Genomic DNA, 20,090 nt, shown 5'->3' with positions numbered 1-20,090 from the left:
CTCATTCACCTGCACATCCTCTAATGTCATATATGCCATCATGTGCCAGCAATGCCCCTCTGCCATGTACATTGGCCAAACGGGACAGTCCCTCCGCAAAAGAATAAATGGACACAAATCGGACATCAGGAATGGTAACATACATAAGCCAGTAAGTGAACACTTCAATCTCCCTGGTCATTCTATTACAGATTTAAAAGTCACTATCATTGAACAAAAAAACTTCAGAAACAGACTTCAAAGAGAAACAGCAGAACTAAAATTCATTTGCAAATTCAACACCATTAATCTGGGCTTGAATAGGGACTGGGAGTGGCTGGCTCACTACAGAAGCAGCTTTTCCTCTCCTGGAATTGACACCTCCTCATCTATTATTGGGAGTGGACTACATCCACCCTGATTGAATTGGCCCTGTCAACACTGGTTCTCCACTTGTGAAGTAACTCCCTGCTCTCCATGTGTCTGTATATAATGCCTGCATCTGTAACTTTCACTCTATGCATCCGAAGAAGTGAGGTTTTTACTCACGAAAGCTTATGCCCAAATAAATCTGTTAGTCTTTAAGGTGCCACCAGACTCCTTGTTGTTTTTAGAGAAGTAGAAAAACATCCTTTCAAACAAGACATAACTTTGCTCACCAAGGCCAAAAGGTGTGATCCTACCCTTTTTTATTCTGAGACAACAGCAGGTGACCATAGAGGGAACAAAGGAAGATTTATATTTACACTGTTGTGATATATTTATTTCTTTCAGTGTAGGTGGATTTTTGTAAACAACAAACAAACAAAAAAACCCTAACTTCTAATTGCTGCATTTCTCATCGCAATAATGGTCAGATATAAAAAGACTGATATCACGAGGGGTGAAATCTGGGCTCAGGAGAAGTGAATGCTATTTTTGCCATTGACAACTCTAGGGCCACATGTCTAAAATGAGTGATAAATGGGTACAGAAAGGAGGTATGCAGTGAATCCATTTCTGAGCGAGGTATGCACCATTTGGAGAATCTTGGCCTTCCTCGTGAAGTGAATATTTGAACAAAAAAATCAAGACTATCTGAAGAAGGCCAGCATTTTAAAAGCAGCGTCTCTGACTGGAGAAAACTTTCTGTGATGGGTTTCTTGTGGCTTATTTTTTCCCCTCATCCTGACTTTTTATGCGAAAAACAAGCTGTGAACACAATGTTTGCACTAAGTACAGCTTTACAAGACATTAACACGGCCTCAAACAGTGAAAAGCTTGAGAGGCTTAATAGCAACAGAGAGGAAACAGCTCACACATCTCAAATAAAGGGAGATGGTTTAACTCTGACCTGCTGGGGAGAAATGGCCTTTTTCTAGAGTTGGGACTCAGGAACGCCTTGAGTTTTGCAGATGACCTGTGAAAGCATGTGTTAAAGTAAAAAAGAAAAGTCCTTTTCAAAATGGTCCTATGTTTTACTTCAGTACATCCACTACTAACTAAAAACTGTGAGCTCCACTTAAGTATCAATGAAAGTTCCAGACACAGTTTAAGGAAAGTATGTGGCTCTTAATTTTGGGGTTGGGATAATAGATTTTGAAGTTTCCCAATTCTCTCCACCTGCACAAACCTTAATTTTTTAGACCTAAGCCCTTCTTTACAGTTCCAAAATGTCCAGATAAATGTGTGGGGGGCAGGGGGAGAAGTTGGATGGTCATGGGGGGGGGGTCCCTTAGTTCCAGTCCCACTCCAGCTGAGTGAGGCTGAAACCAGAAATCTGTGGATCTGATGAAGAAGCCTGTTCTTTGTGAGGTTTTTAACCCAATTTTTACAAACTCCTGAAGCTTGCATACAAATTTTGGCTACTGAACCAAATTCCAAAATTGTTGAATTTCTCTCATCAGGAAATATCCATTGACAGATAAATTCATGTCTTCAAGGATATTAGGGTACTCTCTACCAGGAAAAAAATTATTAAATTTTCTAAACTGAGTTCTGTTATAGTGTTTTACTTGAATATGAACTTTTCTAACTGTTCTCTTGAGTAGGAAATAAATTGTGCACAGGCAACAGAAAATCTCATGTAGATCTCTTTAGGTACCGATCCTTTCTTAAACCATCTTTCTTTAAAGGGGTTCACAGCTCTGCCATCTCAAGGCTCTTTATAAAACAGAGTGAATACTATAACCCAGATTTTAAAGATGGAGAAACTGAGGCCCAGATCCTTAAAGCTATTTAGGTGCCTCACTCTCCTTGATTTTAGTGGGAGTCAGGCATCTAAATACCTTTGAGGATCTGGGCCAGAAAGCAGAGCCAGAAAGAAAAGCCAACTCTGCTGTGTCCCTGCTCAGTGCCCTAGCCCCTAGACTCCAGCTGCAGTGTGCCATGCACAGCTTCTAATGCTGGGGCTAGCACCATGGTGTAATTGAGAGTTCTGGTTGAAGAAGTGAAAAATGGCATGAACATCTGAATGCTACACAGCAATGTAACTAACAGCCGGTGGTATGTTTAGCATATGCTCATGCAAACTACAGCAGGAGGGAGAGGGGAGAAAATATCTTCCCTGACTCTTAAATTATTGAATATTCATAGAAAATGATGGATGGAAGGGGCTTTTCCCCATTGCGTATAAATCTCAGGTATTTCTGCAGTATGTGGTTGCTCAGAAATGAGTCACACAGTGTAGATGAACATACACTGAGAAAAGATTTCCCTGCTAGTTCAAGTGATATGACATGGTAAATATTAGCTGAGATTAACTGGTTAAATGTTAATAATGTTGTACTACAAAGGCTTGTTTCCACCTTGAGAGGACAAGAGCTTAATTTAATAATATAATAATAGCTCAGTTCCTCAAAGCTCTGCATAGACACTAGCCAGTTAATCCCCCCACGCTAGCACTTGCTAAACTGTTTGCTTTCTTCCACCCACAAACTTTTGATTGCAAAATCTGCAGCCAGGTTCAAAACCCCACTTTAGTGCAACGCCTGCATATTAGCAGCTCCCTCTCCAGCTGTGTGGAGCTGCACCCTAGGTGCCTTGCTCGTAGGCTTTCTGGAATAGCCACCCACCTTGCTACACCCTTCTGTACTCACAATTCCCCACGAGCCTTGAGTGGGTGGGGAACTGGCCAAGGGAAGTCTTGTCTGCTGGCGTTGGGCTGGGGGGGCGTGTGAGCGGTTGTTTGCAAATAACAAACAGCGGTTTCAGTCCAGTGAGCAGTTTTTGACCTACTCGCTACCAAGTGAAGCGAGACAGGAGTTTAAAGCAATCCAGCAGCTCCCCCCAGCCTACGACCGGGGACCTTTTGCAGAGTGCCTACCTCTCCTCTTGCACTTGGCAGCTCCTTATCCCAGCAGGGAAACAATAGGCAGCAATCTGCTTTCTTAGCGCTTGACAGCTGCCCCACTCCCAGCTGGGAGCTGCCTGCGAGTCCTTCCAGAGGAATTAGGGAAAGTCGCTTCTCATCCAGCCAACAAGAGAAGAGCTAAGGAGACATTCTGCCCCCCGGCACCTGCCTCCCCCAGCTCGGAAAGCCAGGAGAATCCACTCCCCTCTCCTACACTAAACCTCCCCCTGGATGAGTTGTTCCTAGGAGGTAAGCAAGTGCCCTTTGCTGAAGTTTTGTTCCTCCCTTTCCCACAGCTGAGTGGCCAGGTGGGTGTGAAAGTTACCAGCGATCATCAGAACCAAGAGCGGGGACAGGAGGTGAGGATGTGAAACGCTGGGGCAGGCTGCGACTAGAGCATTAGAGAGGGGCAGGCTCCTTGTAATTGGAAAGGGGGAGTGAGGGTCTTTCTCCCTTCTTGTTGTCTGCCCCTGCTGCGCGCACACCCTGAAGCTGGACGGCTGAGAAGCGGTTGTTTGTATTTGTCAAACTGTGTCTTGGACATTATTTGTCTATATCCCCTAGTTATTGCTTGCTGCAGCTTAATTATTTCCCACATCTGAGAAGCCACACATCATAAGCTCAGCAGGGATCGTGTTAACATTAATCCTTGCAGTGATGAAAGGCAAACAGGCAGCGTTTAACTGCAAACCAGTTCCTCCAGTACAGAGGGATGTGCCTTGTTCTTACTGCTATTAGGAGAGCTGGCCTAACAGAGAGCTTGTGTTCTGGTGTTGAGTTTTTTTGTTTGTGGGTTTTTTTTGCAAAAATCTTCACCAAAAGATTGAGCCTTATGGTGTTGGGGAAAAAAATGGAAAATTTTCAAGCAGCTCTAACTTACTATAGCAGCAAACTAGGAGACATAGGCCCTGTCTCAAGGGGATTACAATGGGAGGCCCCGATCCAGCAACTGGCTCTTTGTGGTTGGACCCCCTGGAGTTTCTATGCTGGTGTGGGTGTGTATCTGAGGGGCCAGTTGTGTAGCTGGGCTGTAAAGGCCCAATTCTGCAAACATTTAAGCATGTACTCAACTCTATTGACTTCAAAATCTATTTTACTATTTGGGGGAAAGACACCCATATCAACAAGTCTAAACTGAGAAATGGCCAGTTAAGACTAAAGATACAAAATGGGGAATGGTGAGAGAACTGCACTTTTTTTTTTTTTTTTAAATCCAAACAAAATACAGTACGTGTGGGCAACCTCAAGCACTCCAGACGAAATTGTGAATGTGTTTCACTTTCTCTATCATATCAGTTCTGCAAGGCTCTGTATATTTGTGGGAGGATTCAGGAAAATATATTTTTAAGATTCATTTCAAAGAGTTACATGTATGGGAGAAAGGAGTATGGTAGAGAGGATCAGGCCCTGTTCCCAGTAAATCTGTACTCTGGGGCAATCCCACCACTTGGTTTTTAAAATGGCCAGCTATTCATTTATAGTGCTAACACAGTGTATCAGTGTTCCGCAATTTTATGTAAGGTCTGTGCGGTAATTGATACTGCATGGGAAGATGATTTGTACCAATAGGTAGGGGGCTTGTCTTCACAACAGAGGTAAGTCGACCTAAGTTACGTTACTCCAGCTAACATGAATAACATAGCTGGAGTTGGCGTAGCTTAGGTCGAGTTACCCCGGTGTCTTCACTGCGCTGTGTCCATGGAGGCACTCTCCAGTCAATTTCCCTTACTCTTCTCGGGGAGCAGGAATACCGGGGTTGACTGGAGCGTGCTCCGCAGTTGATTTAGCGGGGCTTCACTAGACCACTAAATCGACCCCTGCTGCATCGATTGCAGCAGTGTCGATCTCTCCGTAGAGCCCAGAGTCACAAACTGTTGTCTTATTCCAAAACTTCTATTATTTTCTTCATTAGTATCATGTGTATCCCATACATGCTTTGATGTATGGAACTTGTTTTCTAAGTAAAATATAGTAATTTAACAGTCTACCGCCGTACAAAATTCTTCTAAAAAACAAGACTTGAAAATGTGCTAACTAGTTTTTTGTGTACCAAGATGTTATTAACTGCCAAAACAATGAACTTGTAAAATTCACATGTTCTGTGCAGAAGCTGATAGGTCTTTCCATGCCAGAGTAATATGACAGTGGGCCCAATCCTGGACTCCTTACTCAATAAAAAATTTGGATTGAGTTCTGCTTGCATAAGGTAGAGAGGATTGGGACATGAATGTGATACTGATTTCTCATTGATCCATAGATGTGCTGGGGGGGTGGGGTGGGAAGGGTGGGCAAATGCTGCTCTTTGGGACTGTGAGGAAAAACTATATTCCTGGTAGGTAAATTTTGGAACCTAATAAGGTTGAAGCAATGTAGCATATGTTCCCATGGCATGTTTGGTTAAAAAAAAACAAGTGTCTACTACAAAAAAAGTTATTTATTAATTATATGGTGCCGTAAATGTATTTGGCACTATATGCTAGGTAGAGTGTGCCAAACAAAATGCAGAGGTTTCTGCCTCCAAGGCATGAGGTGCAATATAAAAAATGGCTTCCAGTTACTGAGCCAAACCCTTCTGCTTGGTCTGATGCCATTCCAATTTGCAACACAAAATTGGCCTATCATAGAATATCCTAAAAAGGTCCTTTTAGAGCACTAATGCCTTGTAAAAATTTGGGAGGAATAAGCAAATAACCAAGCTGCCACATGTGATACATCTTTTAAAGGGTAAATTATTTCTACTCAGAGTTTACCATTCTCAGACTTTCACATGTCATAGCATGATGAAATATTTTCCTGGATTTGCTACTGGATATTCTCTGCAAATGACGAGGGTGTGTGGTATGCTTCAATCCCCAACTGCAGAGAGCTGGATTCAAATTGTTTCTTGCTTAGTCCTGCAAAAGGGTCCCCCAAAAGCAGAGCTTTTCTTCCACCCAGAATTTAGTTGATTTCAATCAAATGCTATTTGGGATTGAGAATATCTCTTTATGGGATTAGGGTCCTAATTAATGTTAATTGTGACGTGGTGTGTTATACACAAACATTACGATTAATCACAATTCCATGATTTAGGTAAATTAATATTACTGTCCCCATTTTTATAACTGATGAAACTGACGCTGATAGTGTAAGTACTGCCCATGCCTGACAACTTCATCATTGGAGACTCTCACATAGCTCTGTACCTCAGTTCAAATCACTAGATACTACTGACTGACTGAGAGTTATGGAAGTGATAGTTCCCTGTATGCTTGCATATGCTGTTAAATGTTCAGCAGTGTTCCATATCTTTCACCCAGTGAGATCTGAGTCTGTTAACTTGTTTCAGTGGGTATTTGCAACCATGCGCATTGACAGCTAATACAAACATAGGTGCTGGAACTGGGGTGGCTTGAAGTGGTTTCTATCATATATAGGGTTTATAGTTTGGTTCAATGGCTCTCAGCAGCACCACTATAAAAAATATTCCTGCACCACTGAATGCAAAGATCATGTAATCAAAAGAGGAAAAACTCCTATTGCTAACTTGTGGAGGCCATGCTTGTATTAGATTTTTGTAGCTCTTTCTACGTTGTAATAGAATAATAAGAAGGAATAATAAGGCCTATTGTCCCTTTAATCAACACAAATCTGAATTTCATCACCCAGGGTGAATTTGCCTACATTCCACATGCCCTGACTCCTACTCCTAGGTTCAATGGAAGCTGTGAGCGTGGATCAAGATAGTACATATCTTCTTCATCTGAGAAGATCTACAATCCTGAGAAATAAAAATCAGGTGGCACAAGTTTTCTGGTTCCACTTTTTAGTACTGCCACACATACATGCCTTTAGTATTTCCACTACAAAAGATGATAAATACAGGATTAGATGGTAACTCACCCACTATTCATAGATTAAAGGCTTGGTACTGAAAAGGCACCCTGTTCAACCTAATCATGTAGCTGGACATCTATTCTTCATGGGAGGTATACCTTTGAGATGGGCTTCCAGGCCTCTTAACTTTCAATAATGTGTGTTTGAAGCAGCCTCTGAAAACAAATGTATGATTGGTGACATGCATGACATGTCACCATGGCATGTTAGCATAAACTGTAGTTGCTAAGCAGCTTTTTAATAAATTCAGATTAATCAATGACAGGTTAACTTGAATGGCAGCTGGAGTGGCTCAGCACTGTTGAAAATCAGGACACTTCTGTTTAGGTGATTTGAAAACTTTGCCCACTGTCTCCAGGTGAACTGGATGACTTATTACGTGTTCATTATTTTCTTTAATAACTGCAGCCATATGAGGTTTTTTTGGTAGTAAAATAATAAATAAATTTGCATTTGGCCATAGGGTACTTGGCTGCTATGATCTACTATTTGCCAACCTTTTTGCCTTAGATTTTGGTGATTTTTTTGTGTTGTGGTTTTTTTCACACTTGCTTGCTTCAACCTGCATTCATGTGATACTTTGGATCATTTTATCCTATCCCTTGCTGAAGACTGCTGGTGTGATTACTTCTTAAGTGGTGCTTTTGACGCCTGGTAAGGAACCATGTGACTCAAAAAACTTGTTTGGAGTATCGGCCTTTGCCCCTGCTTTGGGTTAAACACCATCACCTTATTTTGTATCACTGTTCTCCTGTGGCAATTGGACACTAATCCTGGGAGTTCTTTGTTTCTTTGCCATGAGACTCAGAGGAGTGTCATTTCGGTGCTGCTACACATTGGTCAGGGGAGCATGAACAGATCTTTGATTTGTATTTCATTGCCTTTAAGCCTAGTGTTGATATCACCTTTTCTGAACCCTTCTGGCCAGTTGTCTCAGTTCTCATTTACAGTTCTTTAAATTGCTGTTACTGTCACTATATTTATGTTCATAACTTTTGAGTGTCACTCATCACCAATTGTTTCATCTTCCATTTTGCTCGTAGCAAGAAATTACTTGGAAAATTGTAAGCCGTTTTTTACCAAATTGGGCAAAGAGGTTACAACTGCTGTGTGACCACAACAATAGATAATATGGGCAAAGTTTTAAAAGCTGCCTAAATCACAAAATTGTTGAAAGTGGCTTAGGCACCTAACTCTTATTGATTTCAAATCTGGTTATAAATCACTTGAAAATGGAACTTGGAGTCCTGGTAATTTAGGAAGTTTTAGAAATGTTATCCTACAGCTTCTGTGGGGATAACTCTTGTAAATGTTTGTTTTTGTTTTTCACCCTGTGGGAAGCTGCATAAAGGTCTGATGCTGCATAACAAGACAAATTATGAGTGAGAATCTTTATAAGCAGTTGATAATGTGAACCACATAAAAATATATCTGGGAGAGAGAAACTAAAAGATTCTCAGGCTGCTGAGTTACAGAGAATAAATGAAGGATAAAAGAGATGGAATATCCTTGGTTGCTTTTCTTCCTAATCACCATCTACAAATAAACCACTAATGGGAACTTTTATTCTAATATACATTGAGGCTATCTAAGTATTCCTATAGCGTAAATGTTAAAACATTTGGAATGTTATAGTTCATGAAAGAACAACCCTATTCCTCTTCTCTTACAACTTTTCTTCCTATGTCTGCCTTGTCCATCTGTCCTAGGGCCTGATCCAACTCTCAGGGAAGTCAATGGAAAGGTTGCTCTTTGCTTCAGTATGGGATCAGGTCTCCACTTGGAAAAAGGTTGTTTTTTCTAGTGGTGAGAACACAAGTCTGTTTATATCTTGGTTTTATTCCTGACTCATCCTGTGGCCTTGGGCTAAAGGTTTCCTCTCTCTGCCGCCCTTTACAGCCCATAAAATGGGAATATCTATAGCCACCATCATGGGGTGTTTTGATATTATCGGATTGTGACCCTGGAACCTGTTGGTACCAACTGGGAGAGGACATGGGGAGGATAATGTTTTACAGGGATTCCCTGGGTCAGATATCGGCATAATAGTTCACTGAATAGTGGCATGTGAGATCTCTACCGAGAGCCAGTAGCCCACTGATCATCATAATCATTGTGAAATGTATGTACGGATAATATTTAAGAACTTATATAGCTAGACTAAAAATGTGTTCTTAACGTCTTGGAGTTATAGCAGGTCACCAGGAGATGACATACCTCCTGCCTTAAAGGAACATTTCCAAGGTAACAGAGACCTCTTTCCTGTCCGGTCATTTGCAAACTATATGCCTCACAATGTAGGCCTATTTGCATATGAAGCCAGGGGCCGAATGAAAGATTTACAGGATGAAACAAACAGCAAGGGGTGGTGGTGTCTTGTTTCTGAATAAAGACAAATAATTGTTGTATATTGGGGTGCAAAGAAATACGTGGCATTCTTCACTGAGGATGCAAACTGACAGTGTGTTTTATGAAAGAAGGGTCACAGAGGGCTTGGCAGTAAAGCGTTGAAAGAGTTTTGGGTGAGCAAGACACTGTAAGAAATGAGAGTATCTAGTTAATTAAGTCTAGGCTCTAGAATGCATGTTATGATTTTATTTTATATGTAACCATTTGTTTCCAAGATCTTGATTTGCTATCGCTTGAATCTCAGTGCTTTGTTAAATGAAGTTACACTTATACTTACACTATATCTGTGTGCTAGGAAGAGACGTGATCTGGGGTGTACTGTTTGTTTGTTTTTGGAAGCAGCAAATCAGTGACTATTGCAAGGGGCTGGGGCTGACGGTGCAGGGAGACACTCAGAGGGCTCAAGGGTTGGGGTCCATGTGCCAATCACTAACCTGTAGAGCAGTGTATCCCAAACTTGGGATGCCACTTTCCGTAGGGAAAGCCCCTGGCGGGCCAGGCCGGTTTATTTATCTGCCCCGTCCGCAGGTTCTGCCGATCGCGGCTCCCACTGGCCGCGGTTCGCTGCTCCAGGCCAATGGCAGCTGCTGGAAGCTGCGGCTTGGCCCTACACAAGCGGCGTCCCAAGTTTGGGAAACACTGCTGTAGAGTAACAGCGAGGCCTCTGAGGCCTAGAAGGGAGGGTTTGTGTTGCCCATAGTCGGCAGAGTTGCGGAGCTGGCCCATGTCTGGTTCAGACAAGGCTTCCTCACGGTGAACCTCTATGAAAGTGCTATTGTATGATAGGAAAGAGTCAGTTCAATATAACTTGACACCAGTTAGACTGTCATCAGGTACAGCAGCATGCAGACATCAGAAAACAGATTTAAAGACTGGGACAGTCTGTCTGTAACAAAGATTAGCTAGTGGTTTATGCTGCATAATGAGCGTTAGGGCCTCCCTTGTGTCGTGTAAGTAACCTCAGTACTTATGTCATAAGACCTAAGCAGTGTGGGACAGTATCATTATCCCCATTTTACAGATGAGAAAACTGAAACATAGACATCAAAGTGACTTGCTCAAGAGATCTCTGGCAGAGCCCAGGTTTGCTGAGTCCAATCCAGTGCCCAATTCCAATTACTCTAAAAACCTACAGAGTTGAATAAACAATAACACCCTCTCAATAGGTTTCTTAAATCATGTGATAGAACTCTGAGTTTGGGAGAGGATATAACTGCCTATAAAATATTACAGGTTGGCTCATTAAATTGTTTGGCAAGGTTACAACTTTCTATTCATTTCTCTATGATTGTTTTCATCAGTGTTCAGCAGGGTGATTCCAGCTGTGTAATCATGCAAATGAGAGCAACATTTGGTTTAGCGGCTTTGCAGGGATAAGCTGAATCTGTTGGCTAAGACTCATGTTTTATTTTAACTTTTGTTGTTGTAATTGCTTTTCTGGAGAACTTGCGGGGAAAAAAGCTGCTATATAATTGGGTTCAGGGTTGTGTTCCCCAGTACATACAATTTTAAACTTTTTATAGATCCAGTGCACACTGAAGTCAATCTGGAAGACTTCTATTTACTTCAAAGGACCTAAAGGGCTAAATTCATTCCTGGGGTTACTCTACTACAGTCAATGTAGTTACATCAGGGATGAATTTAGTCCTGATGCATTTGACCTTCACATGTGTTCAGGGAACAGCATAACCTGTTCACTACTCTCCTTTAAACATGTAAGATTTCTTGAGCTGTAAAATGATACCCGTGTAGGCAGTTATTTCATTCTCAGTCCCTTTCCTAGTCTGCTTCTCCCTGAGTAGTCCTTGCATATTTGGTAAAGTGAATAATAACCACTCAAACTCAAATGATGATGTATTTATCTCACATTATGCCCTTAAAATACAGACAGCCCCTCTTAATATTTCTTTAAATTACTTGATGCTTGTGTACATCTGACACATTATTACATGGATGAATGATTTCTTCTAACTTATTTTGGTGCCTACATTTATATCAATGTTTGTTACAGAAATAGTCAGGACCCTTTCACTATGAAGGCTTTGTGGAAAGCAACTCAGTATTGTGAGCGAGAACAATTTTCATTTTAGGCAATGGCACCAGCAAACTGAAACTTTTATTTCCTTATGCACATGGCATATAGATACATGACTACTGAAGTAACATAGAAATTGTGTGGTGCCAGACTGAATCATTGACAAGTGAAACGTTGTGCTTTTATCAAGTGACTGGGTGTGTGCTTCTAAGACACACCTATGGGTAAGCAGGAAGTGAAGTTTTTGTATCCATTCAATCCTTGACCTCTGCTCAAGCTGCCAGAAGTTATGACAAAGTGTTTTGAGAGTCTGTATGGGGCTGAAGCACTCTTGTATCTTTAACCCAACAGAACTGTTTCCAGAGGGGGGTTCTGCTAGTGCAACTTCCAAATTAAAAGAGGAAAGGAAAATGAGAAGATAACTAGCAAAGTTTAAGGAGAGACATCCAAACATATTACAGTGAACACTTAATCTTGTAAAAGCACTTCCTTGGCTGTCTGAGAGATTAGACTGGAGATTTTGAGTCCTGTAGATATGTAGCATGAGGTATTTTCCCCTTTTGTTCTCCTGAAACCTGTTTAGTGATAGTGAAAAAGGTTAAGATGAAAGAGGTGCATTTTACAATCAGTATTTGCTTTGAATATATAGATCAGTGTTTGAGTATTTTCTTTTCCTGAAATGTAGCCAGAGCCTTCAAGGTGCTTAAACACAAGCATTATTAACAGCCAAGATTCAGGGTGCTGGATTCTAAAATCTGTGTGATGTACACCTCCTACAAACCCAGCACATTGGGCAAGGTTAAGTGACTTGCCTAAAATAATACTGGTCAGTAAAAGAGCCATGAATGGGACTCAGTGTGCTGAACTCTTTTGAAAAATATTATTTAACTATATTATGATAATACTTAGCAGCCCCTTTATGTTACGCACTACACAGACACATAGTAAGACAGTCTATGCCCCAAAGAGCTTACTGTCTAAGCAAACTGGATAGACAAAAGATAGGAGGGGAAATAGAGGTGCAGAATTTTGAAGTGATTTGCTGAATATTGCTTAACAGGTCGGTGGCAGAGATGAGAATGGAACCTTCCAAGTCTCAGTCCAGCCCCCTATTTGCCAGACTACATTGTCCGTCATCAAAAAGATGTGTCAGATTGTGGGAGCTAAACTGTATTGAAAAGTCTTCCAAAGAGACCAGTTAGAAGAGGAGACTAGGAATCTGGATTGGACGGTTCTATCCAAAGCGCTTTTACCAAGTGAATTAACTTCTCTATTAACTTCAGCTAGCCTTCTATAAAATAATAATTTTTTCAATGCACAGCTGTTTTAGGAGAACTGTTTTTAAGCATCATGAGCTCCATGTGAATTTACACAGTTCCTTCTACACACAGTGTTTGGATACTAAACAATATATTTTATTCTCTCTATATAAAATGTCTTATATCCAAAGTTTTCAACATGAAGCCTAGAATATTTTTTCCTATTTGGTCAATATTAGTACCATATTTCATATTGGTGTGGAAATAATCCTTCCTTTTAGAAAGAAGAGGGCTGCATTTGGTGTCATCAATTATGTGTTTTTAAGAGGATGGAATAAAAGTAAAGCTCATCAGTGTAGGAGATAACTTCCTTGGGGACTGATCTGAGACTGTGGACCTAAGGAACACAAACTTCACCACCTTCTCCTCCCAGTGCACGGTACATTACTTGTGTTTGCTAACATAAACACATAGCAACAGGTATATTTATACACCCACCACCCCAAAAAAAGACCCCTACCAAAACAAGACACTCCATTGCATGTGCTTCTACCCTGAGCAAAAGATGAAAGACCAAACAGCAAACGGCCTGTTAGTCATGTTGCCGAATGCACTGCAGGAAGGTGCTCAAACACTCGAGTGATGACTGCTGTATCAGAACCTCAATATAATTGAGAACTAATACAGAAGTGAGGTGAATACTGGAGACAGAAGCAGAAATGGAGATGAATTTTATACAGTGTGGTCACTGTGCTTTTTGGTTTTCTTGTAAAAAGTCAATGTGAAGTAGCATTCTCTGCTTTCTGCATCTGTTGTTGTAAAAACATTGGATATGACATCTCATTTGCCCTCTATCTTCAGAAAAAAATTAATTGTATGTCAAATCATATTTTGGGTGGTTGTTCAGGTAAAATTAATCTTTGGATTTCTTTCTTTCTCTTCCTCCTACACTTTGGCAGCATTGGCAAGCCTGCAGTGAAGGTGGTAAGCTCTAAAGACCGAATTCCTCCTCATCTACGCTAGTGTAAAAATCAGGAGTAATTTGCAAGGAGTCAGTGTAGTTACACAATTGCTACGTGGAGTGTAAGCAGGAACAGAATAAGGCCAGCATTTTGGACAATATTTAGGTAACGACTTATACCGACTTACTGACAAACACCTGTATTTGTAGCGCCCTCCGTCTTTCTTATTAAAGCATATTTGCCTATATGACTTGGAAAAGCTGTGCAAACAAAAAGTTAAACGCTGTTGTGAAGTTATTTAGCGAGTTTCAAAATTACTGGACCAAATGCAAACAAAATCTAAGCCGGTATGTTTACAACTTTTCTTGGGGCCCTTAGTTTATAAATTTAAATTCATGTGCATCTTCAATTTCTCTACTAGAACATCAGACTGAGCGTTCAGAGACTTGACTTCTATTCCTTTCTGCCACTAGCTTGCTGTGTGGACCATGGGCAAGTCATTTCCACTCTGTGTGTCTATTTTCCTTTCTATCCTTTACCATTGTATCTGTTTAGACTGCAAACCCTTTAGGGCGGGGACTTTCTCTGTGTTTGTACTGTGCCTTGCCTAGTGCAGCCCCAACTTCAATTTTGGCCTTTAGGCGACAAAGTAATACAAATAATCTCTGATTTTGGCTGCCTGAATCTGCATCCCTAAACTGATACATTTTACATGCCAAGGAACCAGAAGAAGCTGTAAGCTAAAGAAAGGACTGGTTTGTTTTTATTTGCATCCTGCTGTTGGTTACTTTTTGTCCTATGCTCTTCTACTACAGCCCTGTGCATACCAGTCACACCATTGTAGAGTCTCCTATGGACTCAGCCAAATTCAGATGAAAGAGGGAGATTATGTTAGATATTGGTAAACTGATGGTAATTTAAATACTGTAAGTCTGTTTAGAGGAATTTTTTAAATTGGTGCAGTACATTCATTGATGAGACGTGAAGGTGAAAATTACATCAGAGTAAACTTTCTGGACTGAATTAGGTTCTCTTCTAAATTTGGCCCCTTAGCATCTTTTTCGTTATCACAACTAATTCCATTAATCTTAAAATGGGTTTGTAGCATGTTGCTGAACCTTTAACATGGCAGTGTGTTCAACAGGAGAAAACAAACAAACAAACCCCCAAACTTGCTGCTAGAGCTGGTCAAAATTTGGTGGAAAAATGTGGACAAGTTTGAGATGAAATTTTCCCAACCGTTTCCCCTTGTTTGTTAAAAATCTATAGAGCTAGTCAATACATTTTATTTTCAACAGGTAAAAAACTAACTTTTTTCCAAATAGCTTCACTTGCCACATGCTTTGGAGACTTCACTAAATGCCTAGACCTGCTAGTCATATAAAAAAATTTCCAGAAACTATCTAAATCTGCCTAGTATTTCCAGTTGTGATTTTAGTTGTTGTTTATTAATCTAATTGGGACACTAAAATGAACCCCTCCCCCCCATATTTTAAAAACACTGGGATGTGCTTCTTCTGTCACTTTGGCTTTTGGTGGGCTTATGTAAATAAAAGTGCATTGTTAGTCTGAAGTAATGGCTCGTTGGTTGTTTAATGCCTTCTTAGGCTAGAAATGATTTTCTCCCTACTAATTCGGTTCTGTCCTATTAACAGACATTCTTTCTCTGCTGTATTTGGCAGACTGCTGACATTAGCCTGGCTATTTTCTGTTGAACAACAGCCACATCTTCAAGTTGTCAAACGCCGAGTCTTGCCAAAATGTTTTTGTATCTGCCCTAGTTTCATCTCATTGATAATGTCAGCACAGCTCTGAGAAGTGTTTGTTACTTAACTGCAGTTTTCAGACCAGGAGGGTTAGGTACACAATGTGTCATTTGTAACAGACTATTAAAATATAGGCTATCATTTCTTTTGATTAAAAAAAAAAACTTGTTGATGGAGGCATAGATTTAAAAGATTGAAAGGCAGGAAAGAAGTGGAAGGCTTCCCCATCAGATCAAATCAAATTGGAGGAGAATTATATTTAGTCTAGTGACTTTAGGAGAGGATATGGTTTGAATCTAGAATGTAATGTTGGTGTAAACTCAGAATCTAAGCCCTGATTCAGCATTTAAGGAGGTCTGTAACTTGAAGCATGGGAGTAATGATCCTATCCTTATTCAGCAAATCATTGAAGTAAATATTTAGTCCTTTGAAAATCGATGTGTAAGCTTTTGCTTAAGTGCATTGCTGAACCAGGGTCCCGATAAGTACTAGGAGGGAGTCAAAAGTCATTACAGTCTTAGGGTACGTCTATACTTACCTCTGGGTTCGGCAGTAAGCAATCGATCTTCTGGGATTGATTTATCGTGTCTTGTCTAGACGCGATAAATCGATCCCGGAAGTGCTCGCCGTCGACACCGGTACTCCTGCTCCGCAAAAGGAGTACGCGGAGTCGACGGGGGAGCCTGCCTGCCGCGTGTGGACCCGCGGTAAGTACCTTGTAGTTCGAACTAAGATACTTCAACTTCAGCTACGTTATTCACGTAGCTGAAGTTGCGTATCTTAGTTCGAACTGGGGGGTTAGTGTGGACCAGCCCTTAGTTGTTCAGCAGCTTCTGTAAGAAATGGTGGTGGTCATAGTAGAGAGTTGTTGTCACCATCAGAACTGGTGCTAATTCATATTCTTGTTGGCAGTCTCAGTAGCTACTGGAGCACAGAGAGTGGAACACTTTCTTATCCACCACAAGGTGGTGATTCAGGGCTGAGGCATGCTGGCAGGGTGTGATGTGGGGAAGCTTACTGGGCTGCTGCGCGTGCTAGACCAGTTCTGTGGATCATAGAAAACTTCAGTCTCCCATGTTGTAAATTCGAGACCTTTATTAAATGCGAAGATATATTTTAGTATGAATGTATGGGATTAACACTAATGAATCATCAGTTAGCAGCCCACTTTCAGTATCTGTAATGCATGTCCTCAACTTCTCTGTGGAGCTTGCTGACTACACTGGATGGAAAATTGTTTTCCATCCCCATGAGGATTTTGAAATTTTTTCCTGTCCCAAATTGGGACAAACAAAATATTTTGGAAACTAAAAAAACCCCTTTCATTTGGGTCAACTGAAATGTTTTTTTTCCCCAATGTTTACACCCTTCCCCCCACCCAACCAGCACCACTTTAATTTATACTTTAACAAAAAGTTAAAGAAAGTTACATTTTGAAACAAAAACTAATTTTGATCCAAAAAAATTTTCATTTTGAAAATGTCAAAGTGTGACACTTCAACAATTTCAAAACTTTTTCAAGTTGGGAAATTTGTCAAAAGTGACTCTTTCCCTCAGACAGTTTTGGTTTTGACAAATTGGCATTTTTAGGGGGGGCGGGATGGTAAACAAAAGTTTAATTGAAAAATTCCTGACCAGCTGCACTAGCAAGAACCTTAAATCCTGTTCACTGTTATATCTATATGCATAAATTCATAACTTGTTTTGTTTGTTATAACTCTGTTATTGTTCCATGTATTTTATGGTTTGTTATAATATTGCTATCTATTAGTCTTCTTTTTAAAAGTTATCCACTTAACTAACAAATTTGGTTTGTAATGAGGGGAGAACTATTTCTTTGTGGATTACGGAATACAAAAATTCTCCTGGACAGAAATGACTAGCTCTGAGACCGAAGAACATGGAAATCTGCTCTAGATTCTGGAGCTCATGGGGTCATTTGTGCTTCATACTGTTTCCAATCTAACACTAGAGTGAGAGAGTCTTGTGCATTACTGCAGGCATGTGTTAGACACAATGATAAAGTCTCCCTGCTGTGTAGTTTTTAATATGCTGATATGGCAGACAAGTTTTAATGAGTATTCTGGTAATTAATTCTGACTAATCTGTTGAACAATGAACAATCTGGTAATTAACTGAACTTGATATATGATAACTAATTAGGTGATATAACAAATAGCCAAAGTACAACTAATTTTTTTAAACAAATATTTTAATGGTATTACAAAACATCTTTCATACATGTTATAAATAGTTTGTTCCAGAGGGATCTTTTATTTTAGGACTCAATTTTTTTTAATACTAGCCGTGCAGAAAGGAAGGTAGTAAATTTATCTTTTAGCACAACGCAATAACTAAGGATTGGTGGTCTCTATCACTGACTTGCTGTTAGACCTTGGGAAAGTCAGCTGACCTCTGTTTCAGTTTAGCTATTTACATTAACAAAATATTTATCTACCCTGCAGAAGCCCTATGAGAATTAATATTTACAAACAGCTTTGCAATGGTTGCCTGACACAAGCTTTCATAGTATCCACTAAGAAGTCCCAATATGTGCCTCACATTTATCACAGATTTCTTTAAATTTAGAAGGAAACCACATATCTGGAGTCTGAGATTAACACAGTAACTATTGGCAAATGTTTGTTTTTTTAATTGCAGTCACTATGTATAAGTAGAAAGTGTTGCTAGAATTGTTCAGGCCACTGGTTATAAATAATATTCACTGAAAATTTAGCTCTGTCTTTTCATGAGTCACGGATTATAAAGCAACCTGATTTATGCAAATCCAGGCCAGTTTAGACATGTGTAAACTAGTCATGGTTCAAGCATTTCTTCAGCCCCTCAGCCAATGGATGTTGGGAGTAGTTCATGGATTAGGTGGTGGATGGAAGGGGACAAAGCAAGGGTGGCTGAAGTAGCAGTGGAAGGCAGAGGTGTAGTGAGCTGCTATTTTTCGTCTTGGTCAAGATTCCTGCTGGATCCTGAAGACCCTGGGTTTTGCTGGTCTTAGTGCAACCCAGTTGGTACTCTCTCACAACCTGCTTTTGGGTCATGTCCCACCATTTGAAAACTGCTTATCCAGTCCATCCATCCTTTTGGTGAACAGAGCTATGAAGTGGGGGAAAACATTAAATATATATATATATTTTTGCTATAATCCTCTGGGGATAGGTAGAGACCCTGGGGTGGGATTTTCAGAAGTGCCATGGGTTTGCTTAATTTTGTTCCCATTGAAGTCAAGTCCTATTGACTTCATTAGGGATAGTGTTAGGCCACCACTGAGCACTTTTAAAAATCCCACCTTCCAAGCCCACGGTTTTGTCCAAAGTTTCCCATGCTGAACAGAAAAAATAGAAACTGTTTTCTCAGGATGCTTAAACTGAGATATAAAGAGAAGTCTCAACTTCTTACCTTAAACAGAGTCCTTGAGAATTGGTCTCTTCCTTCCTCCTGGAGTATTTCTTAAACCTTTTACCTCCTCCCCCCACTACAACCTGACACACAAGGGTTTACAGGTTTGATGAGATATTTTATCTTGGGCTGCATGTATGGCGTGAAACTTGTATAAATCCACTGCCGATGCCCGTTTGAATAACAAATGCATATTTTAAAATCCCCATCCTTTAACACAGGAGACTTCATTGCAATTCGGCGGGAGCTTACCTAGATATTGAAACATGGTGGAATCTTCAACTCCTAATAATCCAGGTTGAACCTGGGATGACCCTTATGCGTATCCTGAATGGGTTAAATTATCCTGACATAAAGGACATTGGTAACTTCTGAGATCATAGATCTTTGAGGATTGCCTTTCCAAGAGCATATGGTGTACATTTCAACTCCTAATTCACTAGCAGGACTTGCATCCAACTGTTTGAACAGTTGCTCTTAGCAAATTATATAAGAGAAGAGGGTTTTGCCTGCCTTCCTTTTGAAGAGATAGAAATGATTTAGAAATAAAAGAGGAAGGAAGCTGAAGAAAAGCTTTTTAATTAACAGTCTTGGTTGTTATGTTGTTTCATGGGGTGTGAACTACCCATTTCATCATTCCCTTTCTTTATTGCTCTCGTCACAGGGGAAACCTCTGCACAGTGTTCTTCATTGTCTTGTTAGTTGATTAGATTAAGACAAGTTTTAGTGGAGTTAATGGTGTTAATTAAAAGGGTGATTCTGTTGAAATCTGGAAAATGGCCCTATTTATGAGAAGATAGGGATTGGTGTAGCAGAACAGACCAATGATCCGACTAGTGAAATATCTTGTTTCGTGCTGTGACCAATACTGCATGCAGTCGGGACCCAAAATCTACATGAAGCGCCTCATTGTCTAATGCTATACAATAGGAGGACACTCTTTTTACTTCAACTACTGATCAACTTATGTTCTGAAGCATTCCCCACTTTTAATTATTCAAATGTAATATAGCCAAATATCAGAAGCTTGTATTATAGATACATGGTCACAAAGTAGGG

At 40.3% G+C, this 20,090-nt stretch overlaps 1 protein-coding gene across 2 annotated transcripts in view; it reads left to right on the top strand.

Annotated features, from left to right (window-relative positions):
• Window positions 1–3,195: 3,195 nt before the first annotated feature.
• Window positions 3,196–20,090, top strand: part of ATP10B (ATPase phospholipid transporting 10B (putative)) — a 236,035-nt gene continuing 219,140 nt past the window's right edge. For both annotated transcript variants that reach the window (XM_054038561.1, XM_054038560.1), the window contains exon 1: window positions 3,196–3,559. The gene's annotated coding sequence lies outside the window, so the exon portion shown is untranslated. The remainder of the gene's footprint in view (window positions 3,560–20,090) is intronic.

Source organism: Malaclemys terrapin, chromosome 8, assembly GCF_027887155.1.
Source record: "Malaclemys terrapin pileata isolate rMalTer1 chromosome 8, rMalTer1.hap1, whole genome shotgun sequence".
In the NCBI taxonomy this organism is placed as follows: domain Eukaryota; kingdom Metazoa; phylum Chordata; order Testudines; family Emydidae; genus Malaclemys; species Malaclemys terrapin.
The sequence above is the reverse complement of the archived record's forward strand: the minus strand, read 5'-3'. Positions and strand labels throughout refer to the sequence as shown.